At 40.8% G+C, this 26,137-nt stretch overlaps 1 protein-coding gene across 2 annotated transcripts in view; it reads left to right on the top strand.

The window, feature by feature from the left end:
• The first annotated feature begins 859 nt into the window (after positions 1-859).
• The window catches only part of TENM2 (teneurin transmembrane protein 2), a 681,089-nt gene continuing 655,811 nt past the window's right edge, over positions 860-26,137 (top strand). Inside the window, exon 1 of one of the 2 annotated variants that reach the window (XM_061456391.1) lies at positions 860-975. The gene's annotated coding sequence lies outside the window, so the exon portion shown is untranslated. The remainder of the gene's footprint in view (positions 976-26,137) is intronic. The other variant, XM_061456390.1, reaches the window with a different exon arrangement.

Below are 26,137 nucleotides of genomic sequence, written 5' to 3' on the forward strand. Positions count from 1 at the left end.
GTGTTCTGCGCAGTATCTGGAAGGAACATTGCATAGAACAGGATGCCCTAGGCTCCCCCGTGGGCAGGTCACTCAGAAGGGGAAGGTTATAGCTGCAGGAATTCCGCTCCGAAGCGGTGCAGTGCAGTTCGCTGAGGTGTTTCTAACTTGTGGCACACAGACGGAAGCAATGTTCGAACGGGCCGGGGCTTCCCCCGTGATGCGATTTCGCCGCTCGCAACCCGCGGCTGAGGAGGGGGCCGGAGGTGCGGGGCGCGGAGGGGCCGCGCTCGCCTTCGCCCGCGCTGCCTCAGCGCCGCCGCCTCCCCGCGGCTCCGGCGGGACTGGGCCGGCCGGGGCCGCGGCCTCCCCTCCGTCCTTCCCTGTCGCTCAAGCGGCGGGACGGGCGCCCTGCCGCCCGCTCGCCCCCCCGCCGGCCCCGCTCCCGCACCGCTGCGGCAGCGCTCGGCCGGGGCAGCGCGGGCGCTCCGCCGGGAGAAAGGCGGGATGCGCTGAGCCCCGCTCTGCGCGGGGCCGGGCACAGGGAGCAAGGGCGCCCGCGGAGCGCCGCTGGGCCGGGGCTGAGGGACCGAGGCGCCGCCGCCGCCCGCGGCCGCCCCTCACCGCGCCGCCGCCCGGCCCCGGTAGCGCGCGGGGGCCCTGCGCGCGCGCGGCCGGGTGCCGAGCGCGGGGATTGGCTGGCGGCCGCGGCGCGTGCAGCCGGGTCCGGCGGGGCTGCAGCCAGAGCGCGGCTGGCGCGAGAGGGGACGGGGCCCGCGCTCCCTCCGCAGCCGCGGCCCCTCCGCGCCGCCGCCGGGGCTGTGGGAAGCTGCGGGGCCGCTCCCGCAGCTCCGGTCCCCGGGGGAGGGACGGGACGGGAGGGGAAGGAAAGGGGGGGCCCCTCGCCTGTGGAGGAATCCGCACCGGTGCTAAGTTATCTCCCAGAGACGGTGTGAGGCACTCGGGCTGCTCAACCTGCTGCCGCCGCCGCTGCCGGTAAACGCTCTTCACTTCTTACTCGCCTACATGCTCAGGGCTCTCCTCACCGCTCTCCATTCGGCAGCAGCGCCTGGAGCTGCAGCGTTTCTGTCTCTGTCGCTCCCTTCCTTTCCACCTCTTCCCCCCGCATCCCCTGTAATTGTGTTACTGGAGTTGACAACTTCTGATGTGTGTCTTGAAACCAGGCAGTCAGTGTTTGCTTTCCCGGAGCCGCTTAATTCAGCAGTTGGAGAGGTCATCAGTTGCGTGAGTTCCAGGGAGAGGATTCTCTGTGCCTCTGCAATAAGTGCTGCTGCTGCTGCTTTTCTGCCCATTAATTCTCATCCCCGATCGCTGGTATTTCTGTTACTGTTACCGTGTTTTAATGTTGCCTTTGTTCTTTAAGCTTTTTCCTTTTTGTTTGTTTGTTTTTTGATTGGTTTGTTTTGAGGTTTGGGTGTTTTGTTGTTTTTGTTTGTTTGTTTGTTTGTGTTTTTTCTTTTCTTTTTCCCGTTTCTTCTGGGATTGAAGTACAATATTTTTTTATTTTTTTTTTCCCCAGTTTTTGCCAACAGTGTGAAAAGGTGTCACTGATTCAGAAACTATTGTCCACAGTGCGTCTTGGTTGGGAACAGGCAGAGCGAAGGCAGGCATTTGTATTCCAAAAGGGAATTAAAACAAATGCTGCTTTGCATCATTGCTGCGGATTTGCAGGAAGCAGTAAGGGGCTATAACACTGTGTTGTTTGCTAAGATAATAAACGTAGAAGCGCTTTGGTGTGTCACATCTAGCCCTGCGATTGAGCTGGTTCGAAATTGCACTTAATAATACATTGAGAGCTGTGGAGGAAGCTGGCACGTAGCGCGTCCATCGCTGAGACAATGTACCGGCGTCGTGCGCTGACACAGCCCAGTCCTGTCAGACCTTCCTTGGAGTGCCAGTGGACAAGATGCTGCTCGGTGCCTTGGGTACACCCAAACTGACATTTAAATAAGGTGGCTTAAGGGATGTGGTTTGAGCTCTTAACTCTTATCTCTGAACCAGACTCCCTTTTCAACACTTCTTGTTAGGATGCTTGTAAATGCCAGTGTAAATGTTTGTCTGTAGCAGTTTCGGATGATTTAATACTACTGATGTCTTAATACAGGATTTTTGTGCCTTTTTTTAATTTTTTTCCATTCTTAAGTGTTCTGTCCTCTTAAAAGTCTCAAAATGTAATGGCAAGTATTGTCTGTGTGTGTGTATATCTGTGTACATCAGTAGTTATGTATTTATATGGATAATGTTTGCCTCGTACTCATTTAAATTTACCAAACCTTGTATGACATGGAGAAAACAGGTATTAGAACAGAAATGCAGAAACACAGAATTAAATGAGACTTCATTTAAAATGTTTACTTGAATAGTTAAAATATTATATAAGACCAAAGAAATTTCAAATGCATGCGTTGTAAAAAAGCAAAGTGTAGAAGTAGTAGTATTGAGGCAATTTAAGAAAATCAGCCTGGACTGAAAGAATAGAGAGTGCAAGCTGTCAGTAAGTATGTGCAGCTATCTACTATCCTCATAGAGCACTATGGAATGCTGCATAAAATCTGATGTAGGTAAAAAATGTACTCTTTGTTAAGCGCAGAGTTAATGACAGAGTAATCACCTGTTAATGTGGTTACTTGATGCAAGTTTAATAGTGAGCCTGGGTCGTACAGTCTCAAAAGTTTTTCTTCAAGCTTCAGAAGAATTTAGAGAGAGGTGATTCTTCCTTCAAGATATTTGTGTTGTCCTTCAGATTATACTGACTGGAGGAACTGGTGCATCTTCACCGTACAGAACGATGACAGGTATTTTCCTAAGGGGCTTATGTAAGTGCGAGGTAAAGTGGCTTTTTACAAGGGGCTGACAGCCTGGACATAGGTGGCATTTCTTGTGCTGTCAGGGTTCTAAATATATGCAAACTATGTATTTGGGCATAATTTTCCTATTCATTGGCAAATCAGTAACCAGGTTGATGATTAATTTTTCTTGACCCATATGCTGAGTTTTGTAGTAACTGAGTAATAAATAAAAACTGTTCCATATTACACTGCTATTGATTGTATGGTATTCAAAAAGCCAGCTGTGAGGTCTGAACTTTAATTCATTTTGAGAGGAAAACTTTTTTAGTTGAGGTTTCTTCATGTTCTGGCAACATCCAAGTGCTCACAGAAGTATTTTTTTTTTATTACAGTTGTTAACACATGTTCAACATATTTAAAAAAAATAATAAAAAAAAAGAAAAGAAAATAAAAAACCCAAAAGCTTTGATCGAAATAATAGTTTAGAATTTTTTTTCTGTTATCTTTAAACATTTCCTCTTAAGACAGTGCTCATATGAATCCAGTAGTCTTTTAATTCTCTATGTGCTTATTTTTCATCTGGATAATGAAAATAAAATAATTGTGTTTCTGTGTCATTAGTTTTCTAGTGTTACTGTAGCTTGGGAAAAAACGACATGTGAGCACACTAGTGATGTTATCCTCCAATTAAGTTGAACTGTATTTTAATTTTTAATATTTTGTACTAGAAGTCAAAGAGCTGCATGAGAAAATAGAGGTCACATGTGATTAACAGGAGCAGGAGCATTGATTTGAGGGGACTAACAGTTAAATTTCTTTGCCTTTTTAAAGAGTGTTTTTATTTCTGGGAAACGCAGCAATACATATCTATCAACTTGTGTCATATTATGGTCATGGCTTTGGCATTTTCCTGTCAAATACTGTTGTTTTTCTCTTTGCAGTCAAAGAAAATTTCTGGTGGCCAGTATTACTGTTAGAGTAAGTAATGGTGTAAAATGGGATAGTGATCTTGTGCTTAAAATTATTTAGAACAACATGGAAAAGGGAAAGTGTTTGTTCAGTTCAGTCAAGGTCAATGTCTAGACTTTCTTGTCTGAGAGGTCAAAATAAACTGAAGGTCAAATTAGATGGAGACAAAGCTCAGGCCACTGTTAGACTACTCAAGTCAATATACCGATGTTTGAAAAGCTGTTTCATGTTTGTCTGCAGTTTACTGTGAATTTAATCCCTCAATCCTTAATGTTTTTGGCACAAGGCGCATTTAGGAGCAGCACCTCTGAAGTCCGTGCTTAAAGATAAAAAAAACGAAAAATTATTGGACTGATCCTTTAAATAATAATATTCTTCTATATAAATGGATAGTTCTAAAAAGTCTGCCCTCCCCCACCCTGGACCTGTAACAGGAAATAGAACCTTAGAATATAAATTAGAATTCTTTCTACTGAACTGATTAAGATATGAGATATTTCAGTCCTAGCTTGTTTTTTTCACGTTAGTATTTAATGGAAATGGCAAGTTTTTTCCAGGCTTTTTTTCTTTTTAACTAATAATTTCACAAGATCTTTATCAGGAAGAATAGCTTTATGTAATTCTGTGCTATAATAGAAAAGATAGCTTTGCTGATACTACACATCTGCAGAGTGGGTTCATACTTTCTGACCTGAGGTGCCATGTCCCAGAGCCAACAGATAGTGACTCATCTTTCTAATTTCTTCCAGCACAAAACAGCTCCTGTACAGCGTACCTTTAGTTTATATGTAGGAGGTAGATATGAAATTACTCTGGCTGCATCACACTATTCCAACCACAGACTGGACCAACTTTGTGTCCTGGTCATCTCTGTAGCCTCAAAGAGCTCCTTGTCCTGATTCTTACTCTGAGTCACTTGGCTGAGCAACTACAGGAAGATGTAGAACATGCTCTGCAGTACAGCCTCACCTAATCCACATACAGATTTAAAAGATACTTTGGGGCATTCTCTGTTAGCTGAATTTTGTCTCACAGTTATTGCTCTGCATTGGGATCTCATAATGCTGCTGAAGTTCAAATACATTGTTTTAAATCCACCTTGCTGACTAACTCAATATTATCAGACTTCTTTGGATAAGCAGGAAGCGCACTAAGCTTAGATAGTATTCACTTTTTATTATTTTTTAAATAGATTCTTTTTGGTTGAATTGATTGACGTCCAGTGCCAAACAGTAATAAATTGTCTACTTTCATGTTATTGCTGAACATTAATAGCCTAGTAGTCATCCAAATAGGGTTGTAATTATAAGATTTTCAGCAGCAAGCTGCACAACACTGAATTATAAACTTCTGTTTCGCTGAGCAAGTTGTGAATGGATCCATGATGCTCACACTCCCTTACACCAGTGGCCATATTCAGACACATTCGGGGGGAATAATTCAGGAGACAAGTGATCTTAAGTCATGCTTCTTTCTTTAACTCAGGACCAGCTTTTGAGGAAAATACGTTTTACTGTCTGCTGAATGGAAAGCAAAATTGCACTGAGGTCAGGGGGGGGGCTTGGCTTTGGGGTTTGGGGATTCTTTTTGTTTTGGGTTTGTGTGGTTTGTGTGTGTGTGTTGGTTATGGGGTTTGGGGTTTGCTTCTTTTGTTCATTTTTTTTACTATGATGTCAGTCAATTAATATGGAGAAATTAAAAAAAAACAAAGTAGCCCCCTTTTTTGTTTTAGATAAAGTGTTTATTCTAGTTTTGTCTTAAGGGACTTTTTTCACAACATAAATGCATGCATTTAGCAAAAATGTAAACTGTAACCCTTCGGAACTACAAACCTCCATTAGGATTGTATAAAATACATGAGTAGATGCTCTTGAAGGATTTTCTTACTAATTTGGGGCACACCATAGCTGCCTTTATGTCTTTAGTAGGAGATTTAGAGCTTTCAGTTGGTCTCAATTCTCCAGATTTATCTGCAGCTTTTTAGCCCATGCAGACAAGGAAAGCACCAGGGATTGTCTGGAGGGGTGCACAAGCCTACCGAAATCATTAAGACACTTTAGGAGTATGGAAATAACTTCTGGAGAAAGTCCTTGTGGAAGGTACTGTGGGAAGTGTGTGGAGGGGCAGAACTGGCACCCAGTATAAGTGATAGGAACAAAACTGCCTTCTCTTGCTTATCCTTACTTATGGGAGGCTTCTGTGTGACCAGTGATACAAGCTAGTATAAAGGCATTGAACTACAGTCTGGGAGACTCGTAGAAGGTTTTCATATAACCCCAGACTGGCTTGGGTTGGAAGGGACCGTAAAGCTCATTCAGTTCCAACCCCTGCCACGGGCAGGGACACCTTCCAGTAGACCAGGTTGTTCTGAGCCTCGTTCAACCTGGTGGATATGAGTCCAAGTCTGCCAAATTTAAGTGCAGCACCTTAGCGTTGTGAGTAGCTTCTTACATCTGTGTGCATATGGTCAAGAGCAAAGAGAGGCTGTCTCCATGTGTGTGTTCTGTGGTTGGCTGTGTAAGAATCTGGGTGCCTCCTGGGAAGTTTTATGTGTGTTCCCTTAAATCTTAATATGAAAATCTATTTTTTTAATTATATACTTGCAATATTAAATGACTTTTCTGCGCTGAATTAAAACAAGTCCTATGCAGCTTAATACACTTAAAGAATACATTAAAAAATAAATTTCATTAGAAGTGTCTACATTAGAAATGCCTGTTGGTGCACACTGCCTAGTTCTGCTGTCACTGTGTAGATACTTACTTTCACCATTATGGCTGAATTAAACATTTAAAGAATATTACTTTTCATTGTAGTATTTCATATTTCATAGATTTCAGGTTTGGCTGTGCTTGTGTGCAGGTTGTTGGTGCATTTGGTTTTGGTTTTGTGACCACAGATGCTCAGAAGTCCACGGATTTGGCAAGAGTATAGTCTGAAACACAGAACTTTCTCTCAAGGCATGTTTTCTTCTCCAGGCATTTATTCTAACTTTTCTCTACATAGTTTTGATACAGAGAAAATGTTTTTATCATTGTTTGTAGTTTTTGAGAGTGAGCTATGGCTGGTATACTAGTTTTGCATGAGAACATACAAATCTGAACATCCACAAAACCCATAAGAGGATGGGGAAATCATTTTTTCTTAAACATAAGTAGAGTTGAAACCTGTAACTATGGCTGTAAGTAAACACAACAAGAAAGTGATTTGTAATTTTAATGATCTTGCAACTGTTTGATTTTCCTGAGTGTCTCTATTACGTGTGTACAGTTACCTAAACCTTGACTGAATTTATGGACACATTTGTGTGAGACATGAAGGTCTGCTAGCAATGAAGGTAGTCCATGGCAAATGGTTTTGATCTGGTTTTGGAACATGTGGCCTAAATATCAGCTAAAGAGCGCTGGCAAAGACTGCTGAGGGAAAGTGCAAGTGTGCAGATCGCTGTTGGAAATGAAGCAATAGAGAACAGATTTTTAATGAAAGTTGAGTGTTTAGGGATGAATGGGTACCGCTTAAGATGATCAAAACTTCCTCTTAGCTTTACTCAGTGCACATCTGGACTTCATCCTCCATCTGTAGCTATGGAAAATCCTTGAGAAAGCCTCCTGCATCTAGGCATTTCAGTTAAGTCACTTGAAACAAATGCGTATGTTTGGTGGTTAGGTCTTTTCAGGAACGATGAGAAGTAGACCATCAGGTAGATTATTAATAAACTAAAAAGCAGTGTATGGCAACAAAGATTTGTGTATAGCTTGGTCACAAAAGGAACTAAACCTTTCGTTTAGTGAGAAGTGAACTGGCTTTAGTGGTCTCCCTGCACAGACACTAACTAAATCTTCTCTTTTTTTCCTTTCTCTCCAGCTGCTTGTTGTAGGCACAGAGCAGTTTTAGAAAAATTCTCTTAGTGCCATGCGAAGTTTGGAGGTCACAGCTTTATTAACCAGTGCTGAAGTACCTGGTATTCCAGTGCAAATCTTAGCTGACACCAATGGCCCCAGCTATGGAATAAAGAGCAAGCTGTGCAGCTGACTGTCTTTCAGCTTTCCTACATGCTAAGGGATGCTGACTGAAATCCAGAACATTGTCACCTTCTTTTTTTCTGTGGAACCTACTTCAGGTTGAGAGATGACATGAGAGTGGAGCTGCACAGAACATATCTTTTCAGAAGACCGTGTCAGTGGTCAGGTCCAATGCCTAAGTGACTCACTTGCTGCAGCATTTTCCTAGGGAATCAAACTCACAGCTCTTTCAGTAATCCTTCTGAAAAAGGCCCTCTGGAGGGTGGAAGTATCTTCATGGTACTTTGTTTCCTCATCACAGGGCAAAGGAGAGAAGTAGTCTCTTTCAGCTTACGACATTGATACCCAGCATGCTTCCATTGGTAACTGACCTCACTGTCACAGAAAGAAGCTGAAGTAGCAAATCCTCAGTGGATCACTGTCATTGCTGCCTCCCTTCTGCTCCTTTAGGATCATTCCCTAGCAAGGCACTACCTCCTGCTCCAGGAGCCTGGCTGCAAGCAGCAGTCTCTTCCCCTCTGGGGCCAGGAAGGGGGGCAGGAGAATAACGCAGAAAAAAGTGATGTGAACATTCCTCCCCTGCCCTGGGGTCTGTCTTTTCTCTTCCCAAAGTGTACTCGTGGCCTTTGGCTCCATCACTGCATTGCTTTTACTAGGGTGAGCGCCTGTGAGGTCTGGAGCCCTGCGTTCTGCCTCAGAGCAGTGGAGGGAAGGGCTGGCAGCTCCTCCTGGTATTGTGCTCCTTGTTGCATTACCAGTGAGGATTACTAACTAATGAGTTGAATGAGAGAGACCTTTCCCTTTGCTTTCACAAGCAGCTGTCACTGCTGGAGAGAAGAAGTGGCGAGAGGTGAGAAGAACCTGTGGATTGCCTGTGGAGTATTTATTCTTCTATTGAAGCTCTAATTACCTAACTGAAACTCTTCTTCCATCTCTCCAGCAATCCCAGGGGCCTCCATAGTTTTTCTAGTTCAGCTGGCATTCTGTATCAGCTTCCTCCAGGCTTAAATTGCCTTTCTTTTTCCTGCATTGTTCCTTTAAAGGAGCAGTAATCACTTCCCCCTGTGTTTCTCAAACTGTCCAAAATATAAGCCCTTGATAGATTGCTCTTTTACAGAGCAGCTTATGCATTTCTTCAGTGCTTGTCACTCTTTGCCCATAACCTTCTCTGACTGCAAGTATTGGAGTTTATACGTTATCAGTTCTTCAGCTCTTGAACTTAGCATGTGTTACAAGATTAAGATTTATAATTGTACCCCAGTTAGTTTAAGGGCAGCTTGTAGATGGCCTTTTCGCTTTGCACTGGGTACTGAGGTAGGGAGAGCTGTGTCATTCTGTTTGCCTCAGCAGTCTTCTCAGGGAACATCAGAATTCAGGTTCTGTTAATACTCCCAACACAGATGGTCATTCCCTTCTTTCCTGGGGATGCCGTGCAAGGGAGACAGCCATGACTCTTTTTAATTCCCTTGCTGTTATAGAAAAGAAGCAGTATGAGGTGTGGAGTTTAGATCTCTTGAAAAGCTGCTCTGATTGCTGCTTCGTACTACCTCCATTTGCCAAAGATTTTCCGTCTAGCCCTGAATACCAAATAGTCTCTGATTATTGAAATCTTCCTGACCTCTAGAACAGTGTGCTAGAAGTCCTATGTATAGTCATATTGGGTTAGTGCAAGTAAGGCTGAAACCTGGTGAGGATTCCAAAAATCTGTAGGCAGTTTCCCTGAAAACAAATTAACTCTCCATATGAATTGTAGAGTAGGAATGTCTTTAAATTTGCAACATATCATTGCTTAGATACAACAACAGCTAAGCCTGAATTACCTACATTTGAATATTAGGGTTTGATCCTGTGAATAGTCATTCTTGGCTTGCTGTTGTTCAAATGAGTGTATGTGAAGAAGCATCACCTGTGTAAGGCAAGCTTTGCTAGGACACGTTTTTCCCCTGTCATCCATTTGCAGTTTAGTTTAACTGATGGATTTGAAGGAAGGACATTGAAAAGATAGTTAGATGTCACTTTTATCTTGCTAATGAAATGTTGTTTAGTACTTAGTAGGCCATAATATTGCTACAGCAGGACCTATTCCTTATAGCTACCAGGTTTTATTTTGAAACCAAGCAGCAACAAGCATATATGAGCTTGAATTTGTGGCAGTTCAAGTTAAAGGATACCTTGCAATGACTGCAGTGACTTTGGATCCAACTTTGGTCATACATGCTGCTTTTTTAGCAGGGTAGGGAGGTTAGGTTTCTGTGTTTCTAAGTGCTTCCTTTTAAAGGAGAAGAAAAAAGATGGGGCCTGGCACCACTTATTTCACAAACAGCTACAGAAGTTAAATAAAAAAAGACGACATGCTTGGTTTAAGATTGCTCTCCAGTTAGGTGGTGCAAACAAGTAAAATCGGGGGCCTCTGCTGGTGATTCGAGAGCAGCTATGTGTTGCTTCACCCATGTCCTACCTTGTTTGCAAAAGGAGAGTTGGCAGCTGCAGGACTCTGGCTGCAGTGCTCTTTCCTGGGTCCAGGTGGTGACCTAGCAAAAATGAGGATTAAAATCTTTATTGCTTGTCTTCCTTCTCACTTCACTTATCTGCTCTAAACTTAACTCTGCAAAGGTGTATTTTAAGCTCTGACACATAAGCTCCATGACCAAGGGTTATTTGAGTTGGTTCAGTCAGTTCATGAATATTCTGGAGCATAATTCCGCAGATTTATTATGAAGAGGTCTGTTCGTGTCAGAAGTCACTCTGTGCATGTCACTGTGTACTTTAAAGTAATGCTTTCAGTGTCAGGTGGTTGGGTGCTGAATTTACCACTTTTATGCCATGGCGCTACAAGGAATCTCTTTGGTTGGCTGGTGGTACTTTTTCTCCCTTTCATCTTCTCCCCCGTTCCATACCCTGCTCCCCTCAGCCAGGACATTGGTGGGGAAGGTTTTACAGGTATAATTTCATTTTTGTAGTTGACTAATTATCTGATAGCCAGAAGTTGTGTGAATACTTGGTGCTATTTCTTCTGTTATGTATGAGATCTCATTTGTGTCTATTACTAGTAGATTATAGATAAATGCTGAATGTTATAAATGAATGTTTATTTCCACTTTGATTACTCTGGAAGTCCATAGAGCTGCTATTCATCTTCTCTACTTAGCAGTTATTCAACATATCAGTTTGCTCACATAGTAAATCTGTACTAGCTTTTTGTATTATGGAGAACAGTCCTTCCTTTAGTAGGGAAGCAGTGGTGCAGGATAAGCTAATGCACTGAAAACCAGGTTTATTTATTATTGTTGCAGTCCCACAGATAAGGGCATGGATCTGTTGCCTCTGTTGCCTCTGAACAGCAGACAAGAGTTCTGCTGGGCAGTTCACTCACTCAGTAGATCCATTTGAGAACTGGATTTGCTTCCTGGAATGTATCAGTTTTGTGGAGAGGTGCATGCCTTTATGTTTGCTAATTGTGCACCTTTTGCCATTGTGATTTTTTTTTTTTTTAATTGCGAATGTGTCAATTAGAAATGGTTTTGGAAGATGATAGAAGTTGGATGAGGTTCCAGTCGTGTAGGAGGGAAAGAAAAATTAATCCAATTTTTAATTTCAGATAAACAGCTTTATTATAGAGGCTATCTTCTCCATTTGCGATTAGTCTGAACATGGACAAGAGTCTTCCAAAGTAACTAAAATGGCTATATTACGTTTGAAATATATGGTACTTAGGTGGGCTGTTCACTGATTGCTTTTAACACACTATGGGACCATATTCTTCTTTAAATTACCAAGGCTTAGGTTCAGTAGAATAATGAGTGCCCAGCCTAGAGCTTCTCTTTAAACTTCTGTGAGATGCAAGTCCTTTGGTGAGCAAGTCCCTCCCCTGGGGACCATGGCCATGTCCTGTAGTGCAGGAACACCTGTGCTTCTGCCAGATGAAAACTGGGTGGCAGCACTAGAATCCCTTGTTCACCATTTCCTTGCTATCTTTGGGGATCTATGTTGACTAAAAGCTGAAATTCTGGAATACGAGAGCTGAGCTCCTCTTACTACTAGGATGTACCTGGAAAGGACTGTTTCAGTCTTCTCAGGACTTAAACCATTATCCCTGTGGATAATGGAATACACTGTCTCAATAGGAAGCATGTTTGTGGGAAAACAGAGTAAGTTATACCTTGGAGCTACTTGCTTTTCTTCAGCAATCTGTTTATAGATGTCTCCAAGCCTGATGTATATTAACAAAGCCCTGTTATTCAAGGCTTTGTGAGATGGATTTGTACACTTTTATTAGCAGAGACTAGTTTCTTTTTCCATTAGATAGACTGCCCCCGCCTCATCATGTGTGTCACTGTTAAAGCTCACTTCCAAGACACTATTACCTTCTTTTTTAAGTACCATGACTTATAAAGGCAAAGACATTCTACCTACATAAAAAACATGGCATCAAAGGAACTCTTAACTTGGCTCCCCAATTCCTACCTACCACTTCCACAATCTTTGAGTTCTATTAATCTTAGTTCCAAGGTACCCAGGACTTCTCCTCAGACCTTCTCAGTTTTCTGTTTTCCCACCTCCTGGCAGAAATTCCAGGCCAGAAATTCAATTTGTTTGTTTTGGGTTTTTTTTCCACAGTCACCGCAATCCTTCATTTCATATACCCTTTGCACAGCCCTGCACTCTAAGGACTTCCTTAAAGCTTGCATTGTTTTCACTGAGAGAGATTGAGGGTACAAATTAGAGAAAAGAAACAAACTCAAAACCCAGACTCCCCTTTCAAATGATACCAGTAGCAAAGCATTGGGATAGTATATCTGTGGGTGCTGTGAAATCCTCACTGTTACTGATATTACAGTACAGGCTAGACAAACATCCATCTAGGATGATAGTATTACCATTGATGCTGTCTTGCACTTATGGGACAATTTAGGCAGCCTTGCAGTGGACATTTCTCCCAGTTGTACTTTTCTGCAGTGTGCTGGGCTAGCACTTTATAATAGAAATAGGTGGACCTAAACAGATGTCTACAAAAAAAAAACCCTCCAACTTTTTTTCCATGTATGTGTCTTAGAAATTTAATCTATTTTCTTCAAGGTACTGAACTGGAATCAGGAGTTAGGATGACTGAAAACATCGATAATTTGGAAATGGTAAAAGTTGATTATAACAGTGCTATTTGAGGTTAGATAGGTATATATATATATATATATACGTATCTGTGCGTGCATGCATAAGGGTTTGCAACTGGGATACAAAAATCCTTGTAACTACAAGGTGGGGATATTGTGTTGTTTCTGTTAAACTGTTTTTCCCTTTAAAGGCTTCCTGTGTAAGCAAGCCCTTAATGTGTGGAAAGAGGCTAGGATCAGGACTAAGATAGCTGTTTTGCTGAGCTGTTCTGTAAGTGCTGTGACGACCTTCTGCACAGCTGAAATTTTGCACTAATAAGTATTTGTATATTCCGGGCAATTCATCTGGCATCATATATCCTAAGAATAGCACCCAAAGAGCTGGTGAGGTTTTATGAAATACCTTGTAAAGCAAATGAAAGCATCCTTACTTGGTAAATGAACCTGACATGAGAGAAATAAAAGTATAGAAAAGTAGATCATGCTTTAGGTCATACAGAAATATTGTGAGGGGAGGATAATAGAACGCACATGAAATAGAGTAGGATGAAAGATTTATAACAGCTTTGTGAGGGAATGCCCTGCCTCTTTCCTTGTTTCCCTGTATTGCATCAGTACTGATCTTTTTAAATGTGGAAATAGGTGCCCTCTGTGTCTACCACTGTATCAGTACTACAGAACAGATCCTTGAACTCTGAATTCCATCGAGGTATCCCCAGATGCCCTAGATACTGTTGAGGTTTTCCCTGGAAATAAAATGGTTCAGAAGAAATGACCCAGGCTGGCATAACCTGCTTGCTTTTATAGTAGAAGTTGCAGTGGGATTAGTGAGTAAAGTATTGAATATTGTCTCTTTTAATGCTATCCTTTGAAATTAATGGTGATAATGATTCCCCAGTTTGGGGAACATGGTAGTGGCTTTCTAGTGACTAATAGCTTCAGTCAGTAATGTAATAGATTTTTGCAACATGAGAATGAAAAAAAATTCAAATGAAGGTCAGATAGCAAATGGCTACTGAATCGTCAGTTTTAAAAACCTGTCAAAGTTTGCAGTCATTTGTTGAGGTTTTGTTAAGCAGGCTTTTTCACCCTTGGCGACGGAGCAGTGATCACTACAGATAGCTGAGTAGATTTGTTGGAAGAACAGACCTAGTCTGTTAAGCTCTTGAAGAAGAGAATTGATGCTGCTTAGCTTGATGCATGGTGTCAAAGCCCAGTTTGGTTTTCAGACACTTTAGATGGGTTGGCATTGTTGAGCCTGACAGTTAAAACAGGGCCCTGTGAAGTCTCATTTTGCTGGTTTACTTACTGATTCAATAGCCATCACCAATGACATGGCATCATGCGTAGCCATGATGCAGGTGAATATATCACTATGAAACTAGTAAACGTGTTTAGTCTGTCTTCACCATAGATGACTAAATCAGTAACTTTTATTTGTAAACTTGTAGGGGTTTTGTTTATTGGATCATTAGCTATTGTAGGCTGCAGGGTGCAGGGGAGGTTTTGTTGATTTGGGTTAGTGGACGAGGCTTCTTGTGTTACTTGGTAAGACTTTTACAAGGGCATTGGAAGGAATGTGTCATGTCTGAGAACATCTTGTAAACACATTTCAAAATTGTGGCTAAAATCAAATGTGCTTCCTTTCTGTAAAATATTATTTCTCTCATTTGCATTTGTGAATCATTCATCTGTCAGCAGCCAGTGATGCTCCTGCAGCAAGTGAATTTCCGTTAGCTACCTACAAAGTTGGGTTTTTTTGTCAGCATACTGATTCCTACTATGGCCTAGTTAAGTTAGCTACAAAACATTCATCTATGAAGCATTAGATAACTGTGATTATTTCTCTGAATGATAGAAAGTAAACATGGAATAGAAGTTAAAAAACCCTCAAATCTTTGAGGATTTAAAGAAAACTGATGAAACTGCCTTTTGCTGTGAATGAGTAGTTCAAAGTGAGGGTAATACTGCAAAAGTATAGTTCAAGTTAAGACTTGGCAGACAATCTTTCATAAAATCCTTGCTGCTCAGAATCTATTCAGAGAAAGCACAACACTCTGTAGGCTGTTATTTTGTTCTTGTGTTGAGGTAAATTTGTTTAACTTTTGGAAGGAGATACATGTATACACACAATTTCCTTCAAAAAAGAAAGTGTGGGGAGGTAAGGTTCTGATTACTAGTTCCATGAGAAAGGAAAAAGAAGCCTGAAACTAATTCCTGTTAAGAGGAGATATTTGACTATCAAATTATTATTGAATTAAATTATTCCTAGAATGTCTGTTGAGCTTTTTTGTACCAAAATATAAATTGTTTCCAAGTTTAAGATCTGACTGTGAACATTAGAAAGGAATACAGATACTGACTTTTAAAAATAAAGCAAAACAAAACTAAATCTTCATCAGCTAGAGAAAGCTTTTAATGACCTATCTGAAAAAAATGATTGACCATTCAGTGTATTAGAGAAGGGGTTATGTGTTACTTCAAAATCTTAAAGCAGGACACAGTATAGTACCGAGTACCACATAGTCCTTGGTTGTACTACACAGGCGTAATAGTGTTTTAATATTCTTTGTTTGTTTGTTTGTTTGTTTGTTTTGTTAAAACATCATTGGTGTATACCTCATGAGGTTGCATTTAACTGCTCTAACAAAAGTAGGCAAATAAATGCATACAGTCTGCAAGTCTTACATTGACTATGTCAGAGAATTAAAACAATACTCCTAAAGCTTTATTGATTTATTTCTCATTTTCTGAAACATTTCTGTCTCTAATTTGCTTCTCTGTTTATATGAATTTTGGGGCAAACCCTATCCTAGCAGCTTTCTCATATGTCTTCAGCGTAAGGATTGTTTTTGCACCATGATAAACAATCATGGTTATGTTGTGGGCAAAATATGGCGAAGTTATCTAGCACCTTGTTTTGAGAAGGACTAGCTGTTGTGTTGTTACTGTGCTCAGTGTGGTGCTTATGGAGCTTTCTGAGGGAAGATGTTAGGAAGGAGATTTGTATGTTGTGGAGATGCTGCACTGAAGGTCACAAACTCCAGCTGGCGCCAGGTATGCTGGATTCTCGTGGCCATGCGGAGAGACAGGAATGCAGGCTAGAGGGCAGAGTTAATGGTCCTGCTGGCTCCAAGGTGGTTATGGTCCAAATATCTGTCCTAATGTTGGGCTTAATATGGTCCTAGTATCTGTGATTTTTCTTCTCTGTGATGCAGAAAACTACAGAACTTGTGTTTGTTGAGCAGTGCACACTGATTCCTAATGACCAAGGCATGCCAAAACCAATTGCCTAACAAGGTGTTACCATCTGATATTTCCCATTTGCTGGTGCCACATGAGCCGGACACGGGTGCTGTCAGCACTGCTCGGGTCAGTTCTGTTTGGCAGCAGGATTCACTTTATTTGGTCTCTGTTCCCCGTATGGCACATGCCTGTCATAAGAGAAATGGGAGCCACACTGCAGCTGGGGATCTAGCCCTCCAATGGATCTGTGACATGAAGTACTAAGTGAATGACTTATGCTGATTCAGAAGGGTAGAAATTCTTAGATTTGTTATTGGGGAGAGTTGTTTTCCCCTCTTAGTTGGTGCAGTAGTGCTGTCCATCATCTTTTTATTGGTACAGTACCCTGTATGAGAAATTAAAGAGAGGATGCCTAATACCTGAAAACAGATTTTTCATTTTGTAATCTGTGACAAGCTGACAGAACATGAGAAAACATGATGGCCTTTCTGCTCCAGACATATCTATCTGTCTAGGTGTGAGTACCTTAGCTATGACGGCAGCCAGTGTGGAAATAGCGTGTGTGATGGTGAGATATGCATGGATATGCCTGTGCATCTCCAGATTAAAGGTACAAAGTATTGTGGACAAAGTTTTTAAACCAAAGTGTGTTCACAGGTCCTTCCTGAACAGTTTGTGAACTTTGATACTTGATCTCAATCTACCGGCACTTTGAATTCTGGGCTTTTCCAAGCTGTATGGAAAGGTGAAGCAAGATTTATTCCATTATTCTCATTGCAGTATTCTCTGGGAGAGGGCTTTTCATTTACTGCACATTCTTAGAAGTGAAATATTGAAGACCAGATAGTGTACTGTGATACCCTGCCACAACTGAAAATGCAAGCTGCCTGTTAACAGCCATCATTTCCTACTCGCAAAGGATGTGCTAAGTGTAGCAAGTACCATGAATGAACTTAAAAATCTAATTTCACCTGCAGCTAACTCTTTTGATAGATCTGAAGAAAATAGGGTATTTCTTTATTCTGGCCACTTGCAAGTATCATCTAAAATTTGCATAGTAAGCACATCATTTCAGGGGAGCTTGGTCATAAAAAGTGGGTGGTTTATCACCTTGGTTAAAGGTGATGAAGTCCAGAAACAAGAAGTTGCAAGAAATATGAATTCTATGTGTGATTCAGACTGCAAGTACTATGGATTTCTTTCATTCTTTCAAAGTTCACAGAAAATACATTCTCAAAGACACTGTATTTCACAATACTTTAAAAAAAAGCCATGATAGCTATATTGGATTTTTAAGTCGGCTTTGATTCCTGCCCTGCTGAGTAGAAATGAGCAGCCTAACGTGGAGTCTTCAGAATGCTTAGCAAGTGGTGTTCAAACACCTGGTGTTACGTTTATATATATGGCAAATGGTTCTGCCTCAGACAAGTACTTGTTATTTGACCAAAGAAGATACATCTCAGGACAGTCTCTCATGCATATTTTGGAGAAACATGAGAAGCATTTTCTCTTTTGGATTTCCTTGCCAGTATTTCTGAGACAGATGATCGAGAAACTAGTTTCATGGTCTTGCTACACTTACTGTTGTAGAAGATTTGAGGGATTGCATCCCCATCTGGTTATTTGATGTAAACTTTTTGAAGCTTTAACTGTCAGTTTAGATTCCATAATACATCACAGCTTTGAGAGATCTTCCCCAGCATTATTATGCTGTCTGATTGAGTCTGCCTTTACTAGAGATTACAGCTGTGATTATATAATCAAGAGATACAGGCAGATAGATAAAGATGAAAATCCTTTGCATTGTTTGGCTTTGAGTTTGCTTTATTGTGGGTTGTTTTGTTTTTCCCTCACAGTTTTGAGTTGAATATAGAAACTTGAGAGAAAGAAGTAGAACACAGATTGGGGAAAAACAGGCAGTAAATTGCAGTTAGAAACTGTGTAAATCTGGGGTTTTAAGGTGATGTGTTACCTTTACTATATTTGCAGGTGTCTATACTTACATGTGTGGAAAGGTTAACAATGCAGATGCCCTTGCTATGAACTCAATAATGATGGTAAGAGTATCTTTTCTATGAAATGTGGGTTGTTAATTTTTATCTGACCATTTTTTATTTGCGTGAAGATGGTAGCAGTCAGTAGTTGTTTTGCAGTAAAAGAATTCAAACTTCATTAGCAAAATACAAAGCAATCTTCTTTGCCATCTGATTCTTTATGAAAGTAGGATTTTACACAAAGCAACATTAATTACAATTAACTATAGCATTCTAATTTGTTGACTTTATTTATTTGGAACTCTATTAGTGTTAAACAATTAATGTTAAGTTGAACTTTAAAGTGGATAAGAACATCATTCTAAGCTGTAATAGCTTAGTGGATGAGCATACTGTCCTAAATTGGCTCAGCTACATCGTTAAACTGTTGCTGTGTACAGTGCATGTAATTATACAATGACTGAATACTATTAAACGTATCACTCTTTTAGGTACACATTGCAAATGTTTCTAAAAGTTGCAGTTATGGCAAGTTGTTGTTTCAAGCACTGTCTTTTTGGCTGGATGGATTCTGGGTCAGTTTCCAGAAATACAAAGGTCAGAGGGTTTGACTTGCTACCCATGCCTAGGTTTGCAGGCGTGGTTTGTTTTTGACAACATTACTTTTCATTTGTGTTGGTGGAAGAATTACTTCCAACTTTGGCTCAATAGCTTAATGCTGTTCCATACACATCCTTCCCTTACAGGGGATTTGCATTCCTAACACTTTTTTCCCCATTTAACATGCTTTATAGTATAGTAGGAAATGGAGAAGAGAAATCGCCAGGCTGTTTAAAAATTCAAATGTCTGTCCTGTGAGCTACATTTGAATTCATCATTTTTTCTTTTTTCAAACTGCTAAGTGCAGTAAGGACACAATCCAATGATGAAATAATCAGTTTTCTAAAATAAAAATATGCTAGGACACACACTTCAAAATAAACGTATGTAGGAAGGATATTTTCTCTTTACTTTTGCATTAATGTGTGTGGGAGGGATATTTTCTCCTCACTTTTGCATTACAACCAGATGCACTCACTCACCCAGGCATAGCTATTTATCTCTATATTTATAAATATAGGCTATTCCTTTCAAGCCGTAGTAAGGCAGTGTATGCAGTGGGAGCAGTCCAAGGCAGAAATAGTGTGACTGAAAACAGCTGTTACATCTTGGTTCCCCCACTTGCTCCCTGGAGAAATAATATGTTGCTTATCTCCAGACAGTAGTTGATTATGTTCTGCTACTCTTTCCTTGGCTGTTAGTGGGCTCATGGACGAGATGAGGCACAATCACAGCACCGTGTGTCGCTACTTAAGTCCGGGTGAGGAAATAGTGTCTTTTGTCGTCTGTTCTTCCCCATCAGAGAGCCAGCAGTGGCCTACGCAGGAGAGTAACTAATTCATGCTCTCTGACCTTCTGCATGTAAAACAAGCAATATTATCATCCTCATTTGCACTTCTGCATTATTTACTGTAGTGATAAAATCAGAGGTCCACAGGCAGGTTTGAACTGCTGTTGTCTTGGGTTCTGCATATGTAGAAACTAGTGGGAGTTACCAGGAGGGTGAGGTTTCAGCACCAATAGGAGAAGCTCCCAAGGGACTCTGGGGCTCAGGTGTGCTCCCTGCTACCTGGCTGGATGCCCCAGTGCCGCACTGCTTCATCCCTACTCTTTCCTCTTTGGGCTGCACGGGCCGCTCCTGTTCCCTGCGATGACAGTTCCGCTCTGGGCCTGCAGGGCTCCTGCATAGGCTTGTTCAGCTGCCGGCTTCATGGATTACCCTGTGGAGTGTTGTGTAGTAGGGAGTTAAAGAGGTGTTTCACCTCCTACCTCGTTCCATAGACTGCCACAGCCTTGAGAGGGGATTATTTTGTGTTTAACCTGCTATCTTGGAATCACCCTTAGCTCAGGTCAGGCAAAGGACAAAATGCCAACTGAAAGTAGTCACAGCATCCAAATGAAACAACACAAATGTTGTTACAAATGGTGTAAGGAAGGAAAAAGATTCTTAATCAGTTTTTAATTAGATAAGTTGAGGAAGGTTTTCCTTACCTTTCTGTTGTCAGCTGACCTGTAGGTTTTCCTGGCAGTCTTTCTCCTGCATCCAGTATGTTTTAAGATGCCTGTTGCAGAGAACAACTTCCTAGTGAAACACAGCATTTACTGCCAATCCTTTCGTGAGTCCTTGGCCTTAGAGGAGAAAGCTGTTTTCTTTCTCTCCAAAACTAATTTATTTCTTATACCAGAAAATAGTGCAGCTGTTCCTATAAATTAATGGGTTTTGTCACTTTTTTTTAAGACCCCTGTCTGTTACTCCATGGTTTGTTCCCTGTACTTGCCTGGCTGTTGGTGACTCCTCCCTTCCCCTTTTGGTGATTCAGTGTTTGTTTCCCAGCAGGAAATCTGTTGGGTTTTTTTTCTGAACTTAATACTTCTGTGTCTATTCATTCTTACACAAGCATAGTTGATACAAATGTCAAAAGTGGGTGAGTGTAGGTGGCTCATTACTGGCTCCAGATTGAGATTGAGCACCATGGTAATCATTTTGTGAACACCAGGGGCCTGGAGCACTTGACCTCCGTCATCTTGCTTCCAGCAGTACAGAAACCTGGGGTTTCACAGGCGAGCCAGAAGCAGAAACCAATGGGTATGAATTAATCCCCATTTTAAATGGTGCCTTTTCAAATGTTCTTTTGAACCAGACCCTCCACAGACTTTGTTAAGCAGCTATCCAGAGCACTCCATCAGAGTGAGCAGTGATGTTGAATATCATCTTTACCATTGTAGTTAAAATGGTTCTTATGAACCAATTTGAGCAGATCACCCTGACGATGAGTGAGTTACACTCCACTTTTAGTGATCTATCAAAACCACCTTAGATGAGCAACCGTTTTTTTGTCAGGGTTTTAGTGTGGGTTTTGTTTGTCTGTTTACAAGTGGCACAACAACTTTGCTTTTACCTTTGGACGCATCTAGCATATTATATAAATTACTCTTGAGGCTCGACGTTGAGCTGGTTTTGCCACATCACAAGTATTTTGTGCTCCAAAATCAGTCTGTGGTGATCCATGGTTTGTCCACAGGTTCTTTTGTGGATTCAGTTTAAAGGAAAAGGCAGGCTGGATGGGGCTTCATGACCCCACACCCCTTCATTGCATAAGAGAGAGAACTAAGCATGTGTGCTCAGAGGGAACAGATGTGGACAGTTAATTCTGTTGCCCTGACCAAGTGATTAAGGGAATTAAACCTGGCCCATTCCATTACACTGAGTGTCCTTACACCCACTCCTGTTTAGAAGCAAAATGCTGCTTAAAGTGAAGAGTTATTGAAAAGCAGAGCACAAAACAAACATTATCAATCACAGATGTGACATCTAACCTCTGTGCCTAAACACATGCCGTCATGAATACAAGATTCCATTGCTGTGCCCAATTGAATTAGAGTATTTGAAAAAAGAATAGTGTGAGACACCCATTTGAGTTGTGCGTTGTGATTAGATTTCATGAAAATTGCATCTATTAAAAAGGACTAGGGTAGTAAATGCACACTGAAAAATTACAGTGTGTTTCCTCTGTAGTGTTGGGATATATTTTGTTACTGGTTTTAAAGAGTATTGCTCTACACTTTTCTATCAAACTTTGCCCTAGGGTGATGGTTTAGAATTTTTAATTTAACTTTGTCTGTCATGACAAATGTAGAGAACTAGACAGCTGGGAAATTGTGAAAGTGGGTTTAAAAGGGAGTTATCGAGTCCCTTCACTCCAGTGGATTTAGCAAACCAAATTTTACAGCACTATCAATTACACTTGCAGGAGTAACAGCACAGTCTTATTTGTAAAATATGGCCATGCTAATCATTACTAATTTTTCATAATTAAAGGACCATAATGTTCCAGAACTGCTCTCCTGTAATATTAAGAGAAGATTAAAGATGGGCTGCAACCTTGAACTTGAAGCTTTAGTTCCAACGTTCTGAATTTTTATATAATGTGGTAAATAGAAAAGGAAAGATTACTGAGAGCTTGACTGGGTTTTCAAGACCTGAAATGGTATTAGTTAAACCCTAAATTCCCGTAGCTGCTTAATGTATGAGGTGCTTTTATTTATTGAGATAGAAAATTGACATCCTTTGCCAAAAATAGATGAATGAAGGAAAACGGTGAAAGTGGATGGCGAGTAAGTTCAGTACTTTATGAAGAATTTTACCTTTCCCATCAGAAGAGCAACTGCTGTGGGGTTTGTACTGTACCACACCCTTGGACATGTCTTATGCTGGATAGGCACTTCAGGCAGGTAGGTGTTCCAGAAATGTGGTGGATCAAGGAAAGCACATTGGCCTTTCCTACTGGAACTCAAGATCTATGAGGATGCAAAACTACTGTTAGGTCTTCACCTCGCCTTCAAAGCCTCCTGCCTGTAGGTGGGGGCAAGAAAAGATAGAAATGCTATTCCCTTTGCTCCTGTGCTTTGCTTCTCTCAAGGAAAAATTTGAGTACAACCCTATGACTTTCTGAAGCAGTATCTGCAGCACCTAAAAATAAATTGCAAAGCCTCCCTTATGTTCTGAGGAAGAGCTATGAAACTAGTCTTTGCCAGTTGTTTCATTCTAATATTCATCAGTATCCTGAGCCACGGGAGAAGCACTTGAACTGCCCGTAGACTGAGGAAAGCAGTGCTGGAACTGTTCACTCCCTGAACTGTTAAGTGCTATCATTAAAACTCCATGGCTAGAGGTGCTGGATTTTACAGAAGCTGATAGCTTAGACCACTGCTCGCTAGGGAAGTGAGTTCAAGTGTATTTTTCAAGTGTTGATACATTGGACTGCTTAATTTTATGGTGACTGAAAGTAATTAATATTTTAAATTAATTTCAAGCAACCTACTTGGCATTCTGTATTAGTAGGAATTAATGCTAGTACCTATTTTGTTTTCTTATACACAATTATGTTGCAAATATTTGCTTTTGTCACTGCTGTTTGTACACAAAATGAAGGCTTTTAAATTTAAATGAAAACAAAATATGTCTGTTTTTCAAAGCAGGAATAAATCTTAGGAGATTTTTTGAACTGTATTTCAGCTTTGAGAAACTCAAGAAAATTAAACTGTATTTTTTTTCTTTCCTTGCATAGGATATGATGCAGAGTATTTAATGTAACCTTTATATGTTTTAAGGCCTTGAACCATTTTGCTTCTCTTTCACTATGGTAGAGCTTACAGCCTCAGTCTTTTGGGCATATCTTAGAACTTTTGATGACATCATATGAGGGAGAGCTGGCTTTTCTGCCTTTGGAGCTCTTGAAGGTGCAATGCCAACCCAATTTCTGAACAAACCAGTTGTCAGTGTTAGATTTACAGATCAGGTGCAATTGGGCTCCAACATTGTTGGGTTCTTGCTGGTTTTGGAGTGCATCTGTTTTGATTCTGGCTGTCCCTGGCAGTGTTCAAGTTGAACAGGGCCTTGAGTGATGTGGTCTTGTGTGAGGTGACAGTGCTCTTGGCAGGGGTTTGGAACTAGATGATCTTAAGGTCGTTTCCAACCCAAACTATTCTGTGATTCTATGATCCTTTAATTCTGCAAGTTTAGCAGCAGCATATGCAATCTTACATGGCCTTTAAGCTCACTCTTTGCAGAGAAACTGGTAGAGGGGAGATTGAATTAAGTAACGATGAATGAAAATGCAATGGGCTGATCCTCTCTGTTCTTAAATGGAGGATTTGTGAGACTCCTGTATACGCTTTCCCCTCCTTTCCCTTGCTGTACGTGTGGCTGGAACAACCTAGAGAACCCCTTGATTTTCCTTCCCTAAGCCATGAAGAACAGGCCATGACAACATCTGGTTTCTGGCACTGAAGGGGTCTAGAAGCAATCCTTGTCCTTGCATTCGTTACTGCTTCCAAATCAGCAGAGCTTGCTGCAGCCAGCATTCTGTGGCTTTTGTCAATGCCAAGACCTGAGCTGGCACACGTTCTGTCTGCCTACGTGAGCACTGAAGAATTGTACAGGGAATTGATCAGAACAGGAAAGTGCAATTAGGAAGTATGACTTGTGGCATTTTAACCGGTGAAACAATATGGAGTTATTTTCCTTTCTCCTTATGTGGACTTGTAGATAATATTCTGGGATTTTTTTTTCATGGGATAGGATGACCTGTAAGGCTGACAGTGGTCCAATGGTCACGTGCCTTCTGGTTTCTGCATGTTATAAGAAAGCAGAAGTGCTAGTGAAGCTATATGTAATGATTAGTGTAGAAAGATAAACATATTAGAAGGGTGCATTTGTGTGTGTAAATGTATTTACTTCTTACGAGTTCTTATGGGAAAGGTTAAAATTATTAAAAATTCTAGGAGTTTTTGGTTTAATTGCCTTTTTTTTCTGTTTTTCTTATGATTTCACTTTGAATTAAGTGTCCAACTGGTTTTACACAAGGATGGTCTTCCCTAAGTTCAGTTGGTGTCTTTTGCCATACGACTGTTGGTGTTCTATTAATCTTGCAGTCATTACCCTTCTGGTGGTATGCTGTTTGATTTGTATCCTGCAGTATGTTGGAAAGAATGATAGAAAGAAAGACAAAATGCAAAGTTATAAGGCTAAGATGAAAGAAGAATTTTGGATCAAATGCTGCAATAGCAAGCAGCATTTTCTTTTTATGTCATCTTGCATCAAACACAAGATAGAAATACCTGGGATACTTCTTGTCTAATAAACTATACCATGAAACCAATGTGGATCTATTCATCTGCTGCAAAGAATCCTCTCTGCTGGTTATTGTTACTATGCTGGGAGAAGGAAGGAAAAAAGAGAAAATGCTTCATTTTTTTTTTCACTGCTGTCATCACTCATCCTAATGAGGATAAAAAAGGTTACCTCTACTAGGAGCATGGTGCTTTCATGTACTCTGAAACCCACCTGCTCACTTCTTAATGAGAATGTAAGGTTTGGAGATACTGTGATCGTGTTAGGTTATTTCTGAAATACATTACACAAGGAATAACTGTCAGCTGCCTATTTGGTAACCATGACTGTTAAAATTCAGGCATCTTAGGAAATGCTCTTGAAATAAAATTTGGAATCCTTTATCCCGGCTGTTTCAGACCCTATCAAGTGTCAGGCATCAGCAGTATCTGTGTCTTCGGGATTTATAGGTTGCATTTTACACAAACATATTTCAGCATCCACACATATAATATGCAATGTGTATGTATGTATTTGTATGTAAATAAATATCCAGATCAGCACTGTGGTTTGAATTTAGAAAAGATCAGACAGTGCCTATGAGCTTTCAGGGACTGTTAGTGAGAGGAAATGACTTTTCGCAAGGTATTTTTGACATATCTGACCCATAAATTTCACTTGGTGTTCTGCATCTGAGTTTGTGTATGTACCTTGGAGTTGAAATGTCATCACCAGCCAGTGCTTTACACCTGGGGTGTAAAGGGGAGTCTAAAATTATTAAGATGAGAAGGTGATGGTTTTATTTTCAGATTAAAAGCTGCGAGTGAATTTAGAGAGGCTTTTTTTAACCCTTTGGAAGGCAGGGCACGTTGCATACTGCATTTCATATACCACAACACACACAGCTTGGGTTTTTTTTTCTGTACCTATTTATTACTCCATTTGCTGTTAATTATATAAAACATAAGAAGTGTATCTGTAAACGTAAGTGGTTAAAACTTACTTGAAAGTGATAGAAACAGCGTCGTTGTGGTCACTTGAACAGAACAACCCAGAGAAAACATCAGCTATGGAGCTTTGTCGGTGATCATACAAGTTAATCAGCTTTCTCAAGTCCTGACTGAATACATTTAAGCACAGAATGTTTTGCTCCAGCCTCTCCATTTTGTTCATACCAGTATTGCTACTGTTGAAAGCTGCACACAGAGGGAGAAATAGAGCCTCTGCAGCCAGCTGCCAAATCAGTTCAGCAGTTCTGGGGAAAAAAACAACACTTGGACTCCCATATGCATTT

This window comes from Pezoporus flaviventris, unplaced genomic scaffold (genome assembly GCF_033815535.1).
Source record: "Pezoporus flaviventris isolate CSIRO_AGI_PZ_B2104156 unplaced genomic scaffold, CSIRO_AGI_Pfla_v1 ptg000023l, whole genome shotgun sequence".
In the NCBI taxonomy this organism is placed as follows: domain Eukaryota; kingdom Metazoa; phylum Chordata; class Aves; order Psittaciformes; family Psittacidae; genus Pezoporus; species Pezoporus flaviventris.